The 20,138-nt window shown below is 35.5% G+C and overlaps 1 protein-coding gene across 1 annotated transcript in view; it reads left to right on the forward strand.

The window, feature by feature from the left end:
- Nucleotides 1–8,592: 8,592 nt before the first annotated feature.
- The window catches only part of SYNE2 (spectrin repeat containing nuclear envelope protein 2), a 389,516-nt gene continuing 377,970 nt past the window's right edge, over nt 8,593–20,138 (forward strand). Inside the window, exon 1 of the mRNA XM_051973670.1 lies at nt 8,593–8,721. The gene's annotated coding sequence lies outside the window, so the exon portion shown is untranslated. The remainder of the gene's footprint in view (nt 8,722–20,138) is intronic.

Raw genomic sequence — 20,138 nt, forward strand, 5'->3', positions numbered from 1 at the left:
TCTGACCATGGAATGATAACATGATTAGCAGAGACACTGTACTCAGCTGAATCAATGAGATGTTCATGATTGTCCTCCCATGGCTAAGTAAATCTTTTGTCAGTTATTGAGTGTCTCAGTAATTTCTTCTATCATAGCTAAATTTCTAGGAGATTGCCTTGAGTCTGGCCCAATCCACAGAATCCTCCTTTTGTTAAAGGTTAGATGGTCTTTGTTAAAGGTAATAAGTCTGTATTTTATTTTATTCCAATCCAAAGTCTGAATTACTAGACAGACTGATTTCCTTTAAGACAGCTTAAATCTCTCTTTCCCATTTTTCCATCATTTCTTCAAAGAATGGAGGAAGGTGAATTCTAGAAAAGAACTCTCTTTTGAAAGGACAAATTTGAGTCTTTATAATTTTATATCATTCAGGTTTTTTTTTTTCCTGTCCTTTAAATTTACAATGTTGTAGTCATTACACATGTAGTTTTCTTGGTTTTACTTGTTTTACTTTGCATTAATTCCTAAGAGTTTAACTTTCTCTTTGACTAGCTTCTCAGTGGTTGGCTACTACTTTGAAGTTCAATTGTATATCTTGTGGGATCATTCTTTTTTGAAAAAAAATGTTTATTTTAAACATTATTTTTTAAAAGATAAATCACTTTATTTATTTTCTAAGTAGTATTTTATTTTTCCAAATACATGCAAATATAGTTTTCAATATTCATTTTTGTAAAGCTGTGTGTACCAAATTTTAATCCCTGCCTCTCTTACTTCTCCTATCTCCAAGATAGCAAGCAATCTGATATAGGTTAAATATGTGCAATTTTTTAAAACATATTTCCATATTTGTCATAAAAGTTTTTTTCTTTAAATTTGAATTCTAAATTCTCTCTTTCCCTCTTACCTTCTTTGCCACCCACTGATGAGGCTAGTAATATGCTGTCAATTATATATCTGAAATCACATAAACCATATTATCATGTCTATCCATATTTCAAGGAAAAAAGCCAAAAAAACCCCAAAGTGGGAAAATTATATTTTAATTTGAATTCAAAGTTAATAAGTTCTCTCTCTGATGATAGCATTTTCCCACCGTGAAACCTCTGAAATTGTCTTGGATCACTGGATTGATGAAAATAGCCCAGTCTTTTACAGTTGATCATCATAACAATATTGCTGTTATTGTGCACAATGATCTTCAGGTTTTTCTTACTTTCCTTTTCATTAGTTCATATAGGTCTTGACATATTTTTCTGAAATCATTCCCCTTGTCATATTTATAGCACAATAGTATTCCATCACAATCATATGCTACAACTTGTTCGGCCATTCCCAAATTGATGAGGAATCCCTTGAGTTCCAATTCTTTGCCACCACAAAAAGAAATGTTATAAAAGCCCTTTTCCTTTTTGTTTGATTTCTTTGGGAAATAGATCTTCTAGTGGTACTGCTAGGTCAAAAGGTATGCTTACTTTGGTAGACCTTTGGGCATTGTTCTAAATTGTTTTCCAGAATGGTTAAACCAACTCACAATTTTACCAACAGATCATTTGTGTAACTATTTTTCCTTCATGCTTTCCAGCATTTGTCATTTATGATAGGAGGGAGTTGGTACCTTAGAATTGTTTTAATTTTGACTTTCTCTTTAAGAGCATTTTTTTTTTCATAGGACTATAGATCTCTTTGCTTTCTTTTTCTAAAAATTTCCTGTTCATATTTTTTGACCATTTATCAACTGGAGAATAGATCTTATTTTTATAAATTTGGCTCAGTTTTACACTCAATTAATATTTGAGAAATGAGGTCTTTATCAGAGAAACTTGTTGTAAATTTTTTGTATTATTTCATTGCCTATGATATCTTTTAAGCATGTGATTTCTCTGATCACCTTTTTAATTAGGTCCACTTTTGCTTTTGTTTTTATCCAAGATCATGATTGCTACCCCTGACTTTTTTTACTTCAAATTTTTAGCATATTAGATTCTACTCTAGCTTTTTATTTTAATTTGTTGTGTGTTTTTCTGTTTTAAGCATGTCTCTTGTAAACAACAACTTGTTGGATTTTGGTTCCATTTCATGGGTGAGTTCATTCCATTCACAGTTATGACTATGAATATGTATTTCTCTCCACTTCATTATTTTGTTTCTTCCTCTTTTTCTTTTTATATTCTCCTTCCTCCAAAAACCACTGCCTCCTTTAATTTTGTCCTCCCTTTTATGATCTCTCCTTTTTTCTTATCCTTTACTCCCACCCTATTTCCCTATTGGATAGATTACATTTCTATACACAACTGAGTGTGTGTGTATGTGTGTGTGTATGTGTGTGTGTGTGTGTGTGCGTGTGTGTGTGCGTGTGTGTATGTTCCTGCACACATCTACTCTTTCTTCTTTGAACCAATTCTAATGATCGCCTGCTACCCTAACCCCTCTATTATAAAAGCTCTTCTTTGATCACCTCTTTTTGTAATTGTAAAATATAATTTTCCTCATTCTAGCTCTCTTTCTTCCTTCTTGTCCAAGTACATCCCTTTTTCTCCTTTCTTCATTTTTTTTTTGGAGATTATTTTAAGTAATTCTCTCACACCTATGCCCTCTAAATATGTAAACTTCTTTTTACTTCCCTAATAATGATAAAATTCTTAAGAGTTATATGTATCATCTTTCCATTGAGGAATATAAACAGTTCAATTTTATTGAGTCCCTTATTAATATTTCATGCTTTTTTTTTTTTGAGTTTTCCACTTGAAAGTCAGATTTTTCTATTCAGTACTGATCTTTTCATGAGGAATTCTTGAAAGTTCTCTATTTCACTAAATATCTACCACTACCCACAATCCCAAATGATTATGCTCAGTTTTTCTGGGCAGGTTATTCTGGGATTACAACCCAGTTATTTTTGCTTTTTAGAATATTATATTCCAAGTTTTCTACTCCTTTGACATGGAAACTGATTAAATCATGTGGTCCTAACTGTGGCTCCACAATATCTGAACTTTTTCTTTCTAGTTGCTTGAAGTATTTTCTCTTTGCCCTGGGAGCTCTGAAATTCGACCATAGTATCCTTGGGAATTTTCACCTGGCATCTCTAGTGGGTGATTGGTGGATTCTTTCCATTTCTATTTTGTATTCTGAATGTAAGATATCAGGGAAGTTTTCTTTGATAATTTCACGAAATAGAATGTCTAGACTCTTTCTTTGATCATGACTTTCATATAGTCTAATAATTCTTAAATTATCTCTCCTCAATCTATTTTTCCCCTGTCAGTTGTTTTTCCAGTGAGATATTTTACATTTTCTTTTATTTTAAAAAATTATTTTGATTTTGTCTTATTGTTTCTTATTTCAAAGTTTCATTAGTCTCATTTGTCCTAATCTAATTTTTTTATTTATATAGCTTTTTATTAACAACATATATACATGGATAATTTTTTTCAGCATTGACAATTGCCAAACTTTTTGTTCCAATTTTTCCCCTCCTTCTCTCTACCCCCTCCCCCAGATGGCAGGTAGACCAATACATGTTAAATATGTTAAAGTATATGTTAAATAAAATATATGTATATATATCCATATAGTTATTTTGCTGCACAAGGAGAATTGGATTTTGAAATAATGTACAGTTAACTTGTGAAGGTAATCAGAAATGAAAGCAGACAAAAACAGAGGGATTGGAAATGCTATGTAGTCATTCACACTCATTTCCCAGAGTTTTTCCACTGGTTATAACTGGTTCTATTCATTATTGAACAAATGGAACTGATTTGGTTCATCTTATTGTTGAAAAGAGCCACGTCCATTAGAACTGATCATCATATAGTATATAATGGTATATTACATACAGTATATAATGGTCTCCTGGTCCTGCTCATTTCACTCATCATCAGTTCATGTAAGTATCTCTAGGCCTTTCTGAAATCCTCCTGCTGGTCATTTCTTACAGAAAAATAGTATTCCATAACATTCATATACCACAATTTATTCAGCCATTCTCCAATTGATGAGCATCCACTCAGTTTCCAGTTTTGGGCCACTACAAAGAGGGCTGCCACAAACATTTTTGCACATACAGGTCCCTTGCCCTGCTGGTGTCCTATTCTAATTGTTAAGAAATTGTATTCTTTAGTAAGACTTTGCACTTCTTTTTCCATTTGATCTAATCTGATTTTTAAGGTTTTTTCTCAGTATATTTTTTTTGGTCTCTTTACCAAGCTGCTAATTCTCTTTTCATAATTTTCTTGTACAACTCATTTCTTTTCCTCAATTTTTCTTTTATCATTTTCATCTCTTTAACTCTTCCAAGAATTCATTTTGAACTTCCATCCAATTAACATTTTTCTTTGAGGCCCTTTTTTGGGAGGGAGGGAAGGGAAGCCACTAGTTTTACATTGTCTTCTTCTGAGTTTATATCTTGGTCTTCCCTGCCACTATAGTAGCTTTTTATGGTCTAATTCCTTTTTTTTTTTTTTTTGTGGGGAAGGGGGTTCTTTGCTTTTTTTTCCAGTCAAATTTTTGACTTTGAACTTTATGTTAAAGTTATGCTCTGCTCACCTTTAAATGGGGAGGCACTATTCCAAGCTTTAGATTTTTTTCATGCTTCCAAAGTGGTATGATCCTGAGAGGTGAATGCTTATTATTCTCTTTATCTGCATTCTGTTTTTGTTTTGTTTTGTTTTGTTTTTTGTTTGTTTTTTGTTTTTACCAAGGAAGAGTCTCTGGTTCGCTGAAGTGGCACATATTAACTCTCCTCTCTGCACCTTACCACAATCCCTGTTTGTAAGTGACCAACCACCAGTGCTTCTCTCTGTCCTGGAACTGTGACTTAGAACTTTCTATAAGCAATAGGGTTGCCAATAAACACCAGTTATACTTAGTGCCAGCAAAATGTCACCTATAATTTCTTTCTGACCAGCTTTTTCACAACTTTACTGTGTCTGGTCCAAGAGTGCCCAAAATTGCTGTTGCTATTGCCTCCAGTACATGTGTGGACTCTGGACATAGTTGACCTCCACCCCAGTGTTTTAGAATTCTCAGGCCTATCTCTTAAGTTTTCTTAAGCTGAAAAAATGTCATCCTGACCTTTTGTTGTTCTGCAGCTCCAAAATTTAATCTGAGGTGTTATTTTATAGTTGTTTGGTAAAGAATATTGAAGAGTTCAGTTTGATGGCTGCTCCTAATTCACCATCTTGGATCTACTCCACAGGCCACAACACTTTAGCTTACAATCCCTACCATTCATCCTCCCCATTCACTTTACCAATGATGTGTTCTTAATAAATCATCAGCCAGAAGATGCAATTAACTTCTCAGCAAAAGCATTACTATGATAGTATAATAAAAACAACAATTGCAAAGCACTGTCCCGTCCTCTATAAACTTCTCCTACAACTATACACAGTGTTCATTGGAAGAGTGGGCTTAAATTTATAGTATTGCGATACTGAATAAAATGTTTAGGATGATGTGAGTGAAAGACAACCCACAATTCCTGGTACTACAGGGTCAGAAAGTCCTTTTTCATTTTGTAGAGTCATTTTGTTGAATATCTTTCATGTAGTGATATCTATGGTCAAATTACTTAGCTAAATCCCCAGGTTCTGCCCTTCTCCACATATCAACTATCTATTGCCCAACTAACTTTCTTAAATTTCATAGAAAGCTCTTTTATTTGATGTGTAGTATCCCACTCCTCAAAGGTTCCTTTTTCTTCAAGTGACTGCCTATCTGAAGTTTATATGTCTGCTATTTAAATTGTGCCTCAAATTCTCTTATTTTTCTGTTTGGAGAAATTACTATACAGAGAAAAATCTCTCCCCTTGCAGGGGTCTCCTCCACAAAGTATTCCTGGACCTTCACTCCCTCAAATCCACAAATCATCTTTAGATGGTGATCCATGGGAATATCTGTCTTTCAATCAATGATATTGTCTTTTCTTCTCTTTCACTGAGGGAAAGATATTTTCATCTCATAAAAATATAGTGCCTTAAACATCTTCTGTTGTTCAGTCAGATATTTTAGTCCTCCTCATTACTCCATTTGGGGTTTTTCTTATTAAAGACACTGAAATGGTGTTCTATTTCATTCTCCAGTTCATTTTATGATGAAACAAACAAACAGAGTTAAATGACTTGCCCAAGATCACATAAGTGTCTGAGCCCTGATTTGAACTCAGGAAGATAAGTTTACCAAACTTTAGACCTGGTGCTTCATCTACTATCTAACTGTTCCTAACCATAGTTACAGTTAACTTAAAACATTGTTAACACCCTTTATAACATTTTGTGTTTTGGGAGCTTCGGCTTGTTAATCTTCACAATCATTGTTTTCTTCAATGCATTAAGTACCCATTACATTTGTGCCATAATTTGTTTAGCTATTTCTCAATTTTTGTTTTCAGCTCTTTGCTACTACAAAAAGAAGCAGACAGATACTTAAACATTATTTTTTGTTATTTATTATTGTTATGTTTAATTGGTATGTTTTTTATTGGTGCCAGCTTGTAGGTTCTTAATTGTTTAATTCAATTGAATGAAATTAATTGCCTGATGGTCTTTTTGTCTCTTTATCTCTCTCTCTCTGCTTCTGTCTCTCTGTCTGTCTCTGTATTCATCTCTCTTTCTCTCTCACATACACACATACAGTGATGTTTTGCTTTGGTTGAATCAACAATCATTTAGAAAGTACCTATTATTTATGGACCAATGACCTAGGCACATGAGTAGTTATAAAGTTTATGTAACAGCACAACATAAGAAAACAATATTAACTTAACATTTAAATAGCATTTTCAACTTTGTAAAAGACTTTCTCAAGAATCCTGTAAGGAAGCAATATTAATATTATCATATCCATTTTGTAGATGAGGAAACTGAGGCTTTAATAGCTAAAGAGTTGAGATATGAACCCAGGTTTTAATAACTTATCCCAGTTATACACTATACAGTTAATACACATTCCCCATTCTTATAGGACTTACATTCTATCATGAGGATGAGACATATATATATATATATATATAGTTTTAGAAGAGTAAAGAATAAAGTGTTGTGTGAAATCTAGGGGGAAAAGCTACCATCATGGGAGGAAGAAACAGAAGGCTAAACATAAAGTACATAAAGTGCTTGAGAAAGAATTTAAAGGATGGATATGGCTTCAGCAGGCAAAGGGGAAAGAAAGATTTTTCAGACATAGGGGACATCATGTACAAACATATAGACACAGGAAAATAGAAGACCTGTGTCTGAGACTTTTTGGCTAATAAAGACTCATTGAAGACTTTTGAACATTGGAGGGACATGATCAAGCCAACACATAAAAATTCTTTGGGCAGATCTATGAAGGATTGATTATGTGAAAAGAAAATGTATGTATATGAGCCTCTTAAGGATTACAGTAGTACAGGAAGTAATAAAATGGTAATGCCTTGATATTACTGCGTCTGAAGAGTAGAAAATAGATACAATAGTTGTCATAGATTTGGATGGAACTGAGGGAATCCTGACTGACATTAGATTTTGAGTTTCTTGAGGACAAATACTGTCTTTTGTTATTTCTCGTATCTCCAGCACTTAGCACAATACCTGCACAAAATAGTAAATATTTGTTGACTAACTGACTGAATATTAGAGGTGAGCAGACAAAAAGAGCAAAAAAGAGTCCCAGAGTTACTAAAGTGGGAAACTAGAAGAATGGTGGTACCATTGAAAACAGAAAAGAGTAAGTTTGGGATATTTTGGATATTTTGGAAATTTTAAAATTTGAAGGACATGTGAAACATCCAGTTGACAAGATAAAATGCAGTGTCAAATTCAGAATTAAAGATTCTAATTGAATCTTGACTATTTCAAAAGAGATAATATTTATAAAATTACTCAATCAAGCACAGTATGGAACATAATATGTAAATGCTTACTCTCCACATTCTCTCTGTAAAGTTTTAGATTTCATCAGTCTTTATACTAACTCCACAAATCGTTGGTGGGCAGTTGCATGAGTTGGTGTGGTCAAAAAAAAAAAAAAAAAAAAAAAAAAAAAAAAAAAAAAAAAGTCGGCACCTGATAGCCAACATTCTGCTTGAATGACCTGCCCCAAACGGAACGGCACTGCATCAAGAAAGGTGGAGGGAGTCCTCAAGTGGTAATTCTTAGGCTTTTTTCTTTGATTGGTTCGAGGTTTCGTAAACTCCAAGGATGAACTCCTTGAGCTGATGCACTGAGTGGATCTGGGCTTTTTATATATTTATCCTTAACTTTCTGGTCCCAGACGCACGTCCTTCAGGCCTTACCACTTTCTCAGGGGCTTGACAGAAGTGCAGTTTTTACTAAATATAAAGTTATCACCTTCCGGGAGGAGCTGCGGGACTGGAGTTATATTTTGAAGCCTAGACAGTCTTTCGGAAGCAGCAGAGGGGTGCTCCGCCTCCCAGCTCCCCACGGACATGCTCTAAAGTGGACAGGGAGGGTGTTGCTGGTGGCGGCTCTAAGAACAGGAGTCTGGGCAGCCCCGGGCTGGCGGGCTGGCGGGCGGGGAAGGCGTGGGGCGTGGGGCGTGGGGCGTGGTTTGCCGCTTCCCGAGCGCCAAGGAGCGGAGCGGGCTGTGTAGCGCCGAGATCCTCGACCGACTGCACAGAAAAAGCGAGCGAGAGAAAGGGAAAGCTCGAGCTCCAGAGCAAGAAGAAAGGGAGGCGCAGAGCTGTGGCAGTGCCCGCGGCCCCGCGCTCTTCTGCTGGGCTAGGAGCGGGTGAGTGTGGCCGCACCAGCTCTCCAAGCCTTGGTGCGTTGCGCCGCTATCTTGTGGCGGGGAGAGAGGGGAGGAGGAAAGGAGGGGGCGGGCGAGTGTTATGGATGGAAATCTCCCTGCGCCTAGGGAGGAGGAGGAGGAGGAGGAGGAGGAGGATGTGTGTGTGGGGGGGAGGATGAAGAAGAGGGAAGGCACCGGAGTCCAAGCTCGGATAACTGGATTGGCCTGGCGGCCGCGGGAAAGTTTGCCTGGGGGAACCGAGAGGGGTGTACTGGGGGCGCAGCAAAGTTGTCAGCGGGCGGAGCGCGCGGAGGTTTGGAATGAGCGTCCGAGCTTGGGGTTTGTCTCTGTTTCTTTGTGTCACCTTCGGGCCGCCAGCCCGCCTACCTCGGGAAGGGGTAGCACTCGGTGGGGCTCAGCCCATAGTTACCACCAGCTTAGAGCTCAGACTTCCAGCCCCAGGTTCAAGCTTTCTCCTTCCTTCTCTTCTTTTCTCCTCCTCTTTTTCCTCCCCCTCCTCTTCCTCTCCCCCCCTCCTCTTCCTCTCCCTCTTCTTCCTCCTCCAACTCCCCCCTCCCCTCCCTCCTCTCCCCCCCTTCTAATACCAACGCTCTCTAGTATTAGCCGATTGTTATGGTTCCTCTCGTCATGCTTGGGCGGGAAAGAATTTTGAACACTTAAGTGCTATACTGATTTTGGGAGAAGCTGCTGTGAGATTGCAAAATCCCGGGCGAGGCACTAGGTCCGCCCCTGGGTACCAAATAGACTGCCGGATTGGGGGTGGGACTGGGGTAGTTTAGATTCCCGGGAGGTGGGTGGGTGGGGGAGGTGTAGATAGGAGGCTGGGCTGGTAGCAAATCCACCTCCGCGTCTGTGGCTGCTAATACAGCGCGGATTATAATTCCATTTTGATTGCTTGGGGTCTTTGTTGTCTGAATTTGCCTCTAGGGTCTGACTGTTAACACCTTCTTCGTGCAGGTTGTTTTTTCTTTTAAATAAAAAAAGAGGGACGTAAGAGAAAGGGTTTGAAAATAGGATCTTGCTGCTTAGGATACGGTTGGTTACCTTGTTTTAGCGAAGCCAGAAAAGTACAATTGTCTGGGAATGGTTATTATTCAAGTTATTTTTTCCCTCTCCTCTCTTCTCCCTTCTTTTCTTCTTCATTCTCTTGGACGGGAGAGAATGTGGTACTAGTAGACTAGCCAATACATGTACCAGCAAGTCATAACCAAGAAGGGGTGGTTCATTTCAGTCCTTCAACCGGATTACTTTTGTCATACCTTTTCTACCATCAAAGTTTGATTTCATTCTAGTTTTCTGTGTTTGCTGTAAGACTCACACAGCGCTAAAGGGCATCGTTACTGAACTCCTGTAGTCTTGCTGGGTTAGGTTCAGTCGTCTCCATGAAAATTTTATATATGTATAGACATAATCTATCCTCCCAACCAGGCCCCTACCATTAAAACAGTGCCGTCAAAGACATTTTAAGTGATCTAGAATGGGTGTTCAACTTTTCTCCTCCCTTTCATAATCATTGCTGTGCTTTTATAGTTTTAATATTTAACGTCTTCACTGGTTTCTCTACAGTAAAGCGAGAGAAAGCTATTTATGTGTTTTTTTCTTGATATATTATCAGAGAAGCAAATGGCACTCAATGGGAAGGGTATGAACAAGTGGAATCATGTGTATGAGTAATATATCTGTGTTGTGTAGAGGCTGTGTAAAGTAAGTTTGGGATCTAACAAGCATTTATTAAATGTCTATTATGTGCAAGGAAGGCCCCGGGTTCCCAGCCCTAATCTGTGTCCAAGGTCCAGTCTACCCTTCCTTTTGTTGTGCTGACTCTAGTGGTACAGAGACAAAGGCGATATCCTGGCCCCTCAAGGCACTTCTGTTCTACTGGACTGATGCCATATATAAATATTAGAACAGGGATAGGGACTGGATTAGTGATTTCATTGATTTAAGGGAACTCCCTCTACCAGGTGAGGAAATTCTTTTTACCAATGTTGATTTGTGCCTGTTGTGCAATTTATAGTCTCAGAGACTTGCCTGGGGGCACTGAATGCTTTGTCTTCCCGTACTCCACAAAGGATTGTCCTAGGCTCTATGTTTGAATACCTGGTCTTCTTGGTTTTGAGCCTAGAGCACTCTATATCTATCACTTGTCTCTCATCTGACCAGGTTGCCTCTTAAACATAAAATTAGATGTGATAATTGAGCAGAAAGATTGTAATAACAATTTAGGAGATCAGGAAAGGCTTATTGTAGCAGATGGTAAGTGAGCTGAGCCTTGAAGAAAACAAGGAATTCTAGGAGTTAGAAACTGGAAGAGTGCGTGCCAGTTCTGGATAATATTATTGTCTCATGTATGTGAAGGCTGCCATACTCTTCCTTCCATATGTTGGATTTATTTTATTTGGTCCTATAAGGCAAAACTAGGAGAAACAATGAAAAGAAATTATAAAGAAGAAAATTTATGGTTGAAGTCAGTAAACAACTTACTAACAATTAGAATCGTCTAAAATGGGATGGATTGTTACCCTGGGTAGTGGTGGGCTCCCTGCTTTGTGGAAGTCTTTAATCTGAGGCTGTATTATCACTTTAAGGATCTATTTAGAATGGGAATTTCCTTGCTGTATGGGTTGGACTAGGTAGCCTTTGAACTCCCTCTCAACTTTAAAATTCTATGATTTGGTGATTCATTTTGTCTCTAAACTAAGGAGGTTGGGTTAGACCATCTTATACATTGCTTCTTGCTCCAAATTCAGGATCCTTGTGAATTTAAGAGATCCAGCAAGTCACTTATTTAATTTAAACATTAGAAAAATAGATTTTAGTGGAACTGGTTTATGCCTATAAACTTTAGGCTTTTGATGTTGTTTTAAAACTCATTTAAATAGGCCACCTATTTAAGAAATTTCATGAATATTTGTACAGATTAATGCTAATTGAAGCATTAGCTTCTTTGAACATGTTTTAGAGTTTTGCCAGATAGAGCTTAAAGTGACTGTATAATATAAAACTCAGTTACTGTAAATCATTAGGCAGCATGATTCAGTCATGTTTTAAATGTTTTTGAAGATTTCAAAGATAGGTATGGGAATGCAAACCAGTGGTTTTGCATATTTGTTTTTCATAAGTCATATGAAATTTTAAAATATAGATTAAAAAACTTAAACAAAAATAAGATTGTGATTTTCTAATATGACCACATTGGAACTATTGTACAAGTTCAATTCCACTCAACAAAGCATTTATTTAGGACTTAGAGCATTGTGTGAATTACAAAGTAAAGAAAAATCATGAGCTTTATTAATTTAGGTGGTACACCTTACAGTTATAGTAGTGAATAGAGAAATGGAAGACTAGAGACTGGAAGATCGTACCAAGGCACTTTCTAGCAGTGTGATATTAGAAAAGCCACTTAATTTGTGTTAATTCTCAAATTTTTCATGTGTCAAATGAGGATAATAATAGTACCTCCCTTCTAGGGCTTTTGTGGAAGTGCAATTATATAATATTTATAATATTGTAGAACTTAAAATATTATGTGAATGCTATCTCCCTATAGCTTAATAAGATTTCATATGAAACATTCTTTAGCTATACTTATATAAGTTTTATATCATTTGACATTGAGATCACAAGATTTTAACACATGTAATTTTTATTTCTTTATGATGAAACCAAATTTTAATCTATTAGGTATTAAGTGTTCTTGTGCAGAACTGTTCATTTTTCCAAGTCTAGCCTTAATTATAGCTCATACATTTTCAATAGAACTGAAATCAAAGTTCCCAAGTCATTCAAGCATATCTATCTTCATTTAGGGAGGGGTAAATTTCTTAAACTTCCATAATTTGTTCAAGATATTCTACAGTATTCCATTTCTACTTGGAAATTTCTATAATACTAGGAAAATTATGTTTTTTGATATATAGATATATCTATTAAAGTTCATCATTCTTTCAATAGTGATAAGGCCCAATTGAGGCCAAATTTTTATGGATCCTGTTGAAGTTAAATAATTATAAAAGCTTTTCCTGGAGGGGGGTGTTTTATAGTCTGATGAAACTGCCCATATCTCAGAGGATCATTTAGCATTCCTAGAATATAATTACTAATGATGTAAATGTAGCCATTTCCCATCTACCTTTTGATTATGGTCCCTCTTGATGTTATGTAAGAAAAGGAAAGTCATCCCATCTGAGAGTATGAGTTCTTTTTACAACACAGGAGCAAAAAGATGGTATGGTATAGTACACAGAGGCCTAACACCGCTACATTAGGAAGCTCTCTCTTTAGCATATACTGGCTCTATGGTCCTGGACAAGTCATCTAATCTCTCTATGACTGTAAATTGTGGCATAAGTGAAACTCTTCATTGGTAAAAAGAATTTCCTTATAAAACCCAAGAAGTCACAGATCCTGCCCAAAAATAGTAATAAAATTAATAATAAATCTTACAGCAACATTGAAGTTCAAATATTAATATATTCCTAAAAAGGAATCTACCAAATTTCCAAAAAGCAGGCTATTACTACAGACTTTTAAAAATGTATTTGAAGTATATCTAAATATATCTAAGTAATTTGCAAACTCTGTATTTTACTTATTTTTGATATCCTAGTGCTTAACACAATGCCTGAACAAAATAGGTACTTGATAAATGCATATTGAATGACTAAATCCCTAAATTTGAAAATTCTATTTCTATCAGATCTTTTCCCCCTAGCCTCTTGTATTAGAACAGACAACAAAGGGGAAGAAAGAATCAGATATATGCTAACCTTTTCAATGAGCTTTCGACCTAATTTTTCAAAGTACTTTGGGTCCTTTTGTTAGCTTTAGGAGGTGAGTTGTTATACTTTGACTTGGTTCTGACTCCTTGGGCAATTTTTTTGTGGCTTCAGATTCACTTTATAGAACAACACTAAACTACAAGTTGTCAGAGTCTAACTTTATTTTCATTACCAAAAATATATTGGATTTACAGAGTTATATTTACATTAAATATACACATATGTGCATTTAAAAGCATATTTCAGATAATTAAGAAAAAATTAGGACCCAAAGAGAAAATTGAAAAGTTTCTAAGAATTATCAACTGGTTCTTGGCTGTGGAATTAGAATTCTTTCCCTCCTCATCTCCACCTGGCTTCCTTTATGTCTCAGCTAAAATCCTATCTTCCACAGGAAGTTTTTCTAATCTTTGACTGCTAGTGTTTTCCCTCTGAGATTATTTTAAATTTATTCTGTCTGCAGTTTATTTTTCCATAGCTCTTTGAATATTAGTGAGCTCTTTAATTAGGAGCCGTCTTTTGTATCCCCAGCACTTAGCATGTGCCTAACTTATTAAGTGTTTGTAATTTTGACATGAATTGATACTAATTGATACTAACTGGAAGAGATAGTTTAACCAGTGAATATTTTTGAACTAATTTTTTTGTTATTAATTTTTTTGACCTCAGTATTCTATTTCAGAAATCAGTGTTATAATTAAAAAGTGAGTCTGAAAATGAGATTTGTAATGATAATTCATATATGTATCTGTTAATTGACAAAACATGGATGCTTTTCTCACCGCTCATCCTTCTTGATCTTTCTTTAGCATTTGACACTGTTAATCATGCTCTTCCGGAATACTCTTTCCTCTATGGGTTTTTGTGATACTGCTCTCTTTTGATTGTCCTCCAGTGTACTCAACTGATTTTTTCAAACTCCTTTGCTGGCTCATCAGACATCTCATACCCAATTTGCATGGGTGCGTATTCCCCTGTCCTGAACTCTCTTCTTTTCCATGCTTCTGAGTAGCTATAACAGCTCACATGAATTCAATTTGCTCTGTGTAGATTGTTCCTAGGGCAATATAATCATCCTTAATCTTTCTTGAACATCCTATATCCTGGCTGCCTATTGAACACCTGGAACTTAATGTTGTGTTGTTATTTTTAACTTAAGTCCAGAACTCATTATTTTACCACTAATTTTTCTGTGCCCTATACACAAATCTTCCCCTCTTTCCTAACCCTGTTTCTCAGATTTTGTTGAGGACACCACCATCATTCTGGTTTTCTAAATGGGAGTCATGCTTGTTTTTTTCACTTTCCCTTACCTCTGACACCTAATCAGTTTGTCAGTGTCTTATTATTTTGATTTCCACAGTATATTTTGTATTTGTTTCCTTATCTTAAACTCTATTTTCCTCTCACTTAATCTGTTATCTCTTAATCTGTCTAACCTCTTTCCTAACCAATCTATTCTGTAGATAGCTTTCAAATGGATATTCCTGAAGTACAGATTTAAAAAAAAAATTATTTAAAAGTTTGAGTTCTAAATACTTCCCTTCTTTCTTCTACTTCCTCTCCCTGAGACAGTAAGCTGTCTCACGTTATACATTGCATTTATATAAACCATTTCTATTTTAGTCAGTTTAAGAAGACTCAAACAAAAGGGGGAAAATGAAGAAAATAAAAATAGCATGTTTCAATCTGTATTCATTTAATATTGACTCTTTCTCTGGAGGTGAATAGTATGCTTTATCATTAGTCCTCTTTGGGATTGTCTTGAATCGCTGTATTACTGAGAATAGCTAAGTCATTCACAGGTTTTCATTGGATAATATTGCTGTTATAATGTTCTACTGGATCTGTTCATTTCACCATGTACCAGTTCATGTAAGGTTTTCCTAAAAATCATCATTCTTCTTGTCATTTTTAATGCTTTAATATTCCAATCATATATCAGCTTGTTTAGCCATTCCCCAATTGATGGGCATCCCTTTTATTTTTAATTCTTAGCTATCATAAAAAAGAGCTGCTAAAATATTTTTGCAGCAGCCCTTTTTGTAGTGGCAAGAAACGGGAAACTAAGTGGATGCCCATCAGTTGGAGAATGGTTGAATAAGTATATGAATACTATGGAATATCATTTTTCTACAAGAAATATTCAGCAGGATGTTTTCAGAGAGGGCCAGAGAGACTTACACAAAGTGAGTACAACCAGGAAAACATTGTACACAGCAACTGCAAGATTATATGATAATCAATTCTGATGTACGGGGCTCTTTTCAACAGTGAGGTGATTCAGGCTAGATTCCAATGGTCTCATGATGAAGAGAGCCATCTGTACCCAGAGATAGAAGACTGTAGGGGCTGAGTGTGGATCACAACATAGTATTTTTTGTTGTTGTTTGCTTGCATTTTGTTTTCTTTCTCATTTTTTCCTTTTTATTTTGATTTTTCTGTTGCAAGAAACATTGTAGAAACAGGTATAGAAGAATTGCACATATTTAATATATTGCATTACTTGAAATAAAGGGGAAGGGGTGGATGGGAAGGGAGGAAGAAAAAAATTGGAACATGAGATTTTGCAAGGGTGAATGTTGAAAATTATCTATTCATATGTTTTGAAAATAAAAATCTTTAATAAAAAATGTCCTTTTTCCTTTTTAAAATGTCTTTGGGATAGAGCTCTAGTAGTACTTTACTAGATCAAAGCGCTCAATTTTATAGCCCTTTGGGCATAGTTCCATTTTGTTCTCCAGAATGGTTGCATCAGTTCACAATTCTACCAACAGTGCATTAGTGTCCGAGTTTTCCCATATCCCCTCCAATATTTTCAATAAATATTAACTAAGTAATACTATGTTCTAGGTACTGTGCCAAGCACTGGATATTATATCCCTCATTTCCATACTATTCCTGGATTTTATCTTCTCTCCTTTTCTATGTACAGATTGTTTTCCTGCAATAGAACATAAGCTTCTTGAAGGAATGGATTGGTTTTTTGTGTAACTGGGTGCCTGGTACATAATAAGTGCTTAATATTTATTAAATTTATTGAATGAATTTAGACAAAGTAAGATTGATGATAAAGTTCCATGGCTCTGGTAGGCATGAATTTAGAGGTCCCTATGTGATTTGTAACACCTTAAAAGTCTTAACTAAGTTTTTAATGTGAATTTTAAAGCATTTTGTTTACCTACACTAATACTGAAAATCAAGGAAAGCTGCTCAGCATTATCAAAATATTGCATCTAGACTTTAAAAAAAAACATAATATTTATATCATGTCTTGTAAGGCCTCAGTTTTCTACCCACAAAATGAGGAAGTGGGATTAAGACCTCACAAATCCCTTCTAGCACAAAGACTTATTTGATCAGTTTGATAGCACAAGAATGGTGATTGAACATTTATCCATCAAAAATAACCAAAGGTTTCTGACAATTAAGGTCTATTATAATAAAGGTGTTTCTTTTTTAAAATCCGGAATCAGATTTTCTAGAAGTTATTAGCCTAATATCTATATTGTCTACTTCTGATATTTATTGGTAATTTTGGGTAGGAATTATTGTCTTTACCTACCTTTAAAAAATAAACTGCTAATATTTTAAATTAAATCCTTAATTTACATGATTATAAATTGGGTAATAATTAAATTTATAAATAATGTTTAGTCTAGTTTGTCATTTATTTGGCTTCCTGGATCTGTTAAAAAATCTATTATTAACTACAGGATAATTCATTGTAAAGAAGTATAGTCTGTATTAACTTCTGTTCTAGAAGTTTTCAAGTATGCCTGTACTTTTTGTGAGTCATCACACTGTATCTCTGTTTGCCAGATTGTTTTTCTTAGCAACTATAGCACCATTTCAGGTCTGGACAGTGAAAGTATTTGTTGAAATGATCCAAGACATTGTTTTAGGTTGTCTGCTTATTACACCTTAAAGCAATTGCTTATTTAGGGCCAAAATACTGTTTTCAAAGTGTTCTAAAAACACTTTGTGAGTGTACTGATAGAATGATCTATCATGTATTAGCTTTCTAATATTTGCTCCTGTGTGTAAGAGAGAGAGAGAGAGAGAAGAGAAAAAGAGAGAGAGAGAGAGAGAGAGGGAGGGGGAGGGAGGGAGGGAGGGAGGGAGGGAAAGAAATGGAGCCATCATTATTCAGAATAGACTCCTATAAAACCTGCTTAGACCTGTTCTTTTGAGGCTGGTACAGGATTATATTGCCTTCCAAGGTTGTATAGGGAGAAGTTTCATTAACTAGGATTCTGGACCTGGTTTACTTGCCTTCTATTACATATTCCTATGTGCTAAGTGCTCTGAAAGAGTGAATGCACTTCCAAAAAAGATGAATTATATTCAAAGAAAAAACTTTAGGATTTATGTAATGATTACATCTTTAAAATATTAGCATGCCTGTATTAATTATCCATGAATATTAATTACCTTGAATTAGATTAGTCAGTTTATAGTCTAGGGGATGACACTAAGTTATATGTTCATTCAAGGAAAGACTAGTTTTTCCTTGCAATATATTTGGATTGATATAGTAGTTTTTATTAACAGTTGGATATAGAAACTATTGGACATAGAAAAATGATTAAAATATACTTTTATATTGCCATAGTTTTAGTTTTCATACTGTACCAGGTAATAGAGGTTTGTGCATAAATATGAACCTATTTTAGAAAATTTATGGATTCTTCCAGGGAAGATTTGATATTATTTTAAAATTCAACTTAATTGGGGCAGGCAATCTTTTTGCTTTACTTATCTTTTTCTCTTTTATGGTGAGAAGCTATCTGTTTTTCCTCATTTCTCTTTTAGTCACAAATTCTTCCAGCCTAGGAGCTCCTATTGTACATTTTTCTACCATGGAAATAGCCTAGCTCCATGGTTGTATTTGGTCCATTGAGTTGATGGTGGACCACAATGCATCATTTGACTTCCAATGTCTATTTGCTATTTAATGTGCTTAACAGGTATTATAGTTTTGTAATGTTTTCCTTTTATTAATTGATCACAAGTTTATAGAACTGAGGGGCAGCCAGGTGGCACAGTGGATAGAGTACCAGTCCCGAAGTCAGGAGAACCTGAGTTCAAATCTGATCTCTGACATTTAATGTTTCCTAGCTGTGTGGAAAGTCATTTAATCCCAATTGCCTCAGCTTAAAAAAAAGGTTATAGAACTGCCCTGTCCCTTCCAGGACTCCTAAAGTCATCTAGTAGAGCCACTATCCAGTTCAATAAATTTTTATTAAAAACTCAATGCAATGCATATAGGAAATAAGCAGTGTGCTTAGCATAGGAGGCTTAAAGATAAAAATGACATTCTTTCTTTTCAAATAGTTTGCAGTCTGATAGAGGAGAAAGGGAAAACATGATGTCCTATAGGTAGACTGTGATTGAAAAAAAAAAAAAGGTTGCTATTGGAAAATTTTCAGAGGAAGAGAAAATTTTCCTCTAGAAGGATCAGAGAAAATATGTAGAGGGAGTGGTGTCTGAGCTGAGCCTTGAAAGAAGAGAAGAGGATTGTATGCTTTTCAGGAACGGGGACTATCTATGCAAATGCACAGTTATAGGTTGTATCATGTTGGGTAAGTTGAGTTCAGCAAACTAGGTAAGTCTGTGGGCTTGAAGGTAGAAACAAGCATTTATTGGGTGCCCACTGTATTCCAGGTTCTTTGCTAAGTGCTTTATAAATATTATCTCATTTGATAGTCGGCATTTAATAAATGTTAGTTGGCTGTCACATAAATCTGAGCAAAAATAACTGGTTGACTTGAGACACCAATAAGTTGATCTTCTTCAAAGATCTTCAAACAAAGGATGCTCGAAACAGGTTGACCACTTCACAGTTATATTGTAGAAGAGGCTCTTTTTCATATATAGGTTGGACCAGAAAGGCTTTGATGACCCTTCCACCTCTCAAATGCTGTGATTCTGTGGGCATTAAATACCAGACTAAACAGTTTGCATTTTATCCTAGAAGCAAAGTGAATTTTTTAAGCATGAGATTGGCCTGACCAGGTCTATGCATTAGGAAGATGCTTTTAATAGGTGAATAAGAGTGCAGTGGAAGAGAGAACTGGGATATCAGGAAGACCAATTAGAAAGCTGTTGTAATAAAAGTGAGAAAAGATTTGATTGAAATAGAATGTTATTGTACTATAAGAAATGATGAATGGGAAGATTTCAGAAAACTTGGGAAGACTTACACTTATTGATTAGTGAATATGGAAATGTTATACATAATTGAAAAAAAAAAACCCAAAACTCTTTTATTTGGGGAGGGAGGATATAGCCTGAGAATACTATCAAATGGGAAAAAGAGAACGTGTTAACGAGACTTTTGTAGCTGTAATTTCAAAAACTGGATGAAACCTAATTTCCCACAGTAAGACGGATAGCCACATAAATTGTGGTACATTATTATTACAAAATATTATAATACAGTTAAGGTTGACAGGTATGAGGAACAGAAAAATCCAGAAAAATCTCTGAAATAATGTCAAGTGAAAACAGCAGAAGCATAAGAACAGAGTACACACTCATTGTAACCTCTTAAAATGAAAATGAAGGGCCAAACAAGGAATCTTGTCGGATACTTACAAAGTATGCCTG

This window comes from Antechinus flavipes, chromosome 2 (assembly GCF_016432865.1).
Source record: "Antechinus flavipes isolate AdamAnt ecotype Samford, QLD, Australia chromosome 2, AdamAnt_v2, whole genome shotgun sequence".
Taxonomy (NCBI): Eukaryota; Metazoa; Chordata; class Mammalia; order Dasyuromorphia; family Dasyuridae; genus Antechinus; species Antechinus flavipes.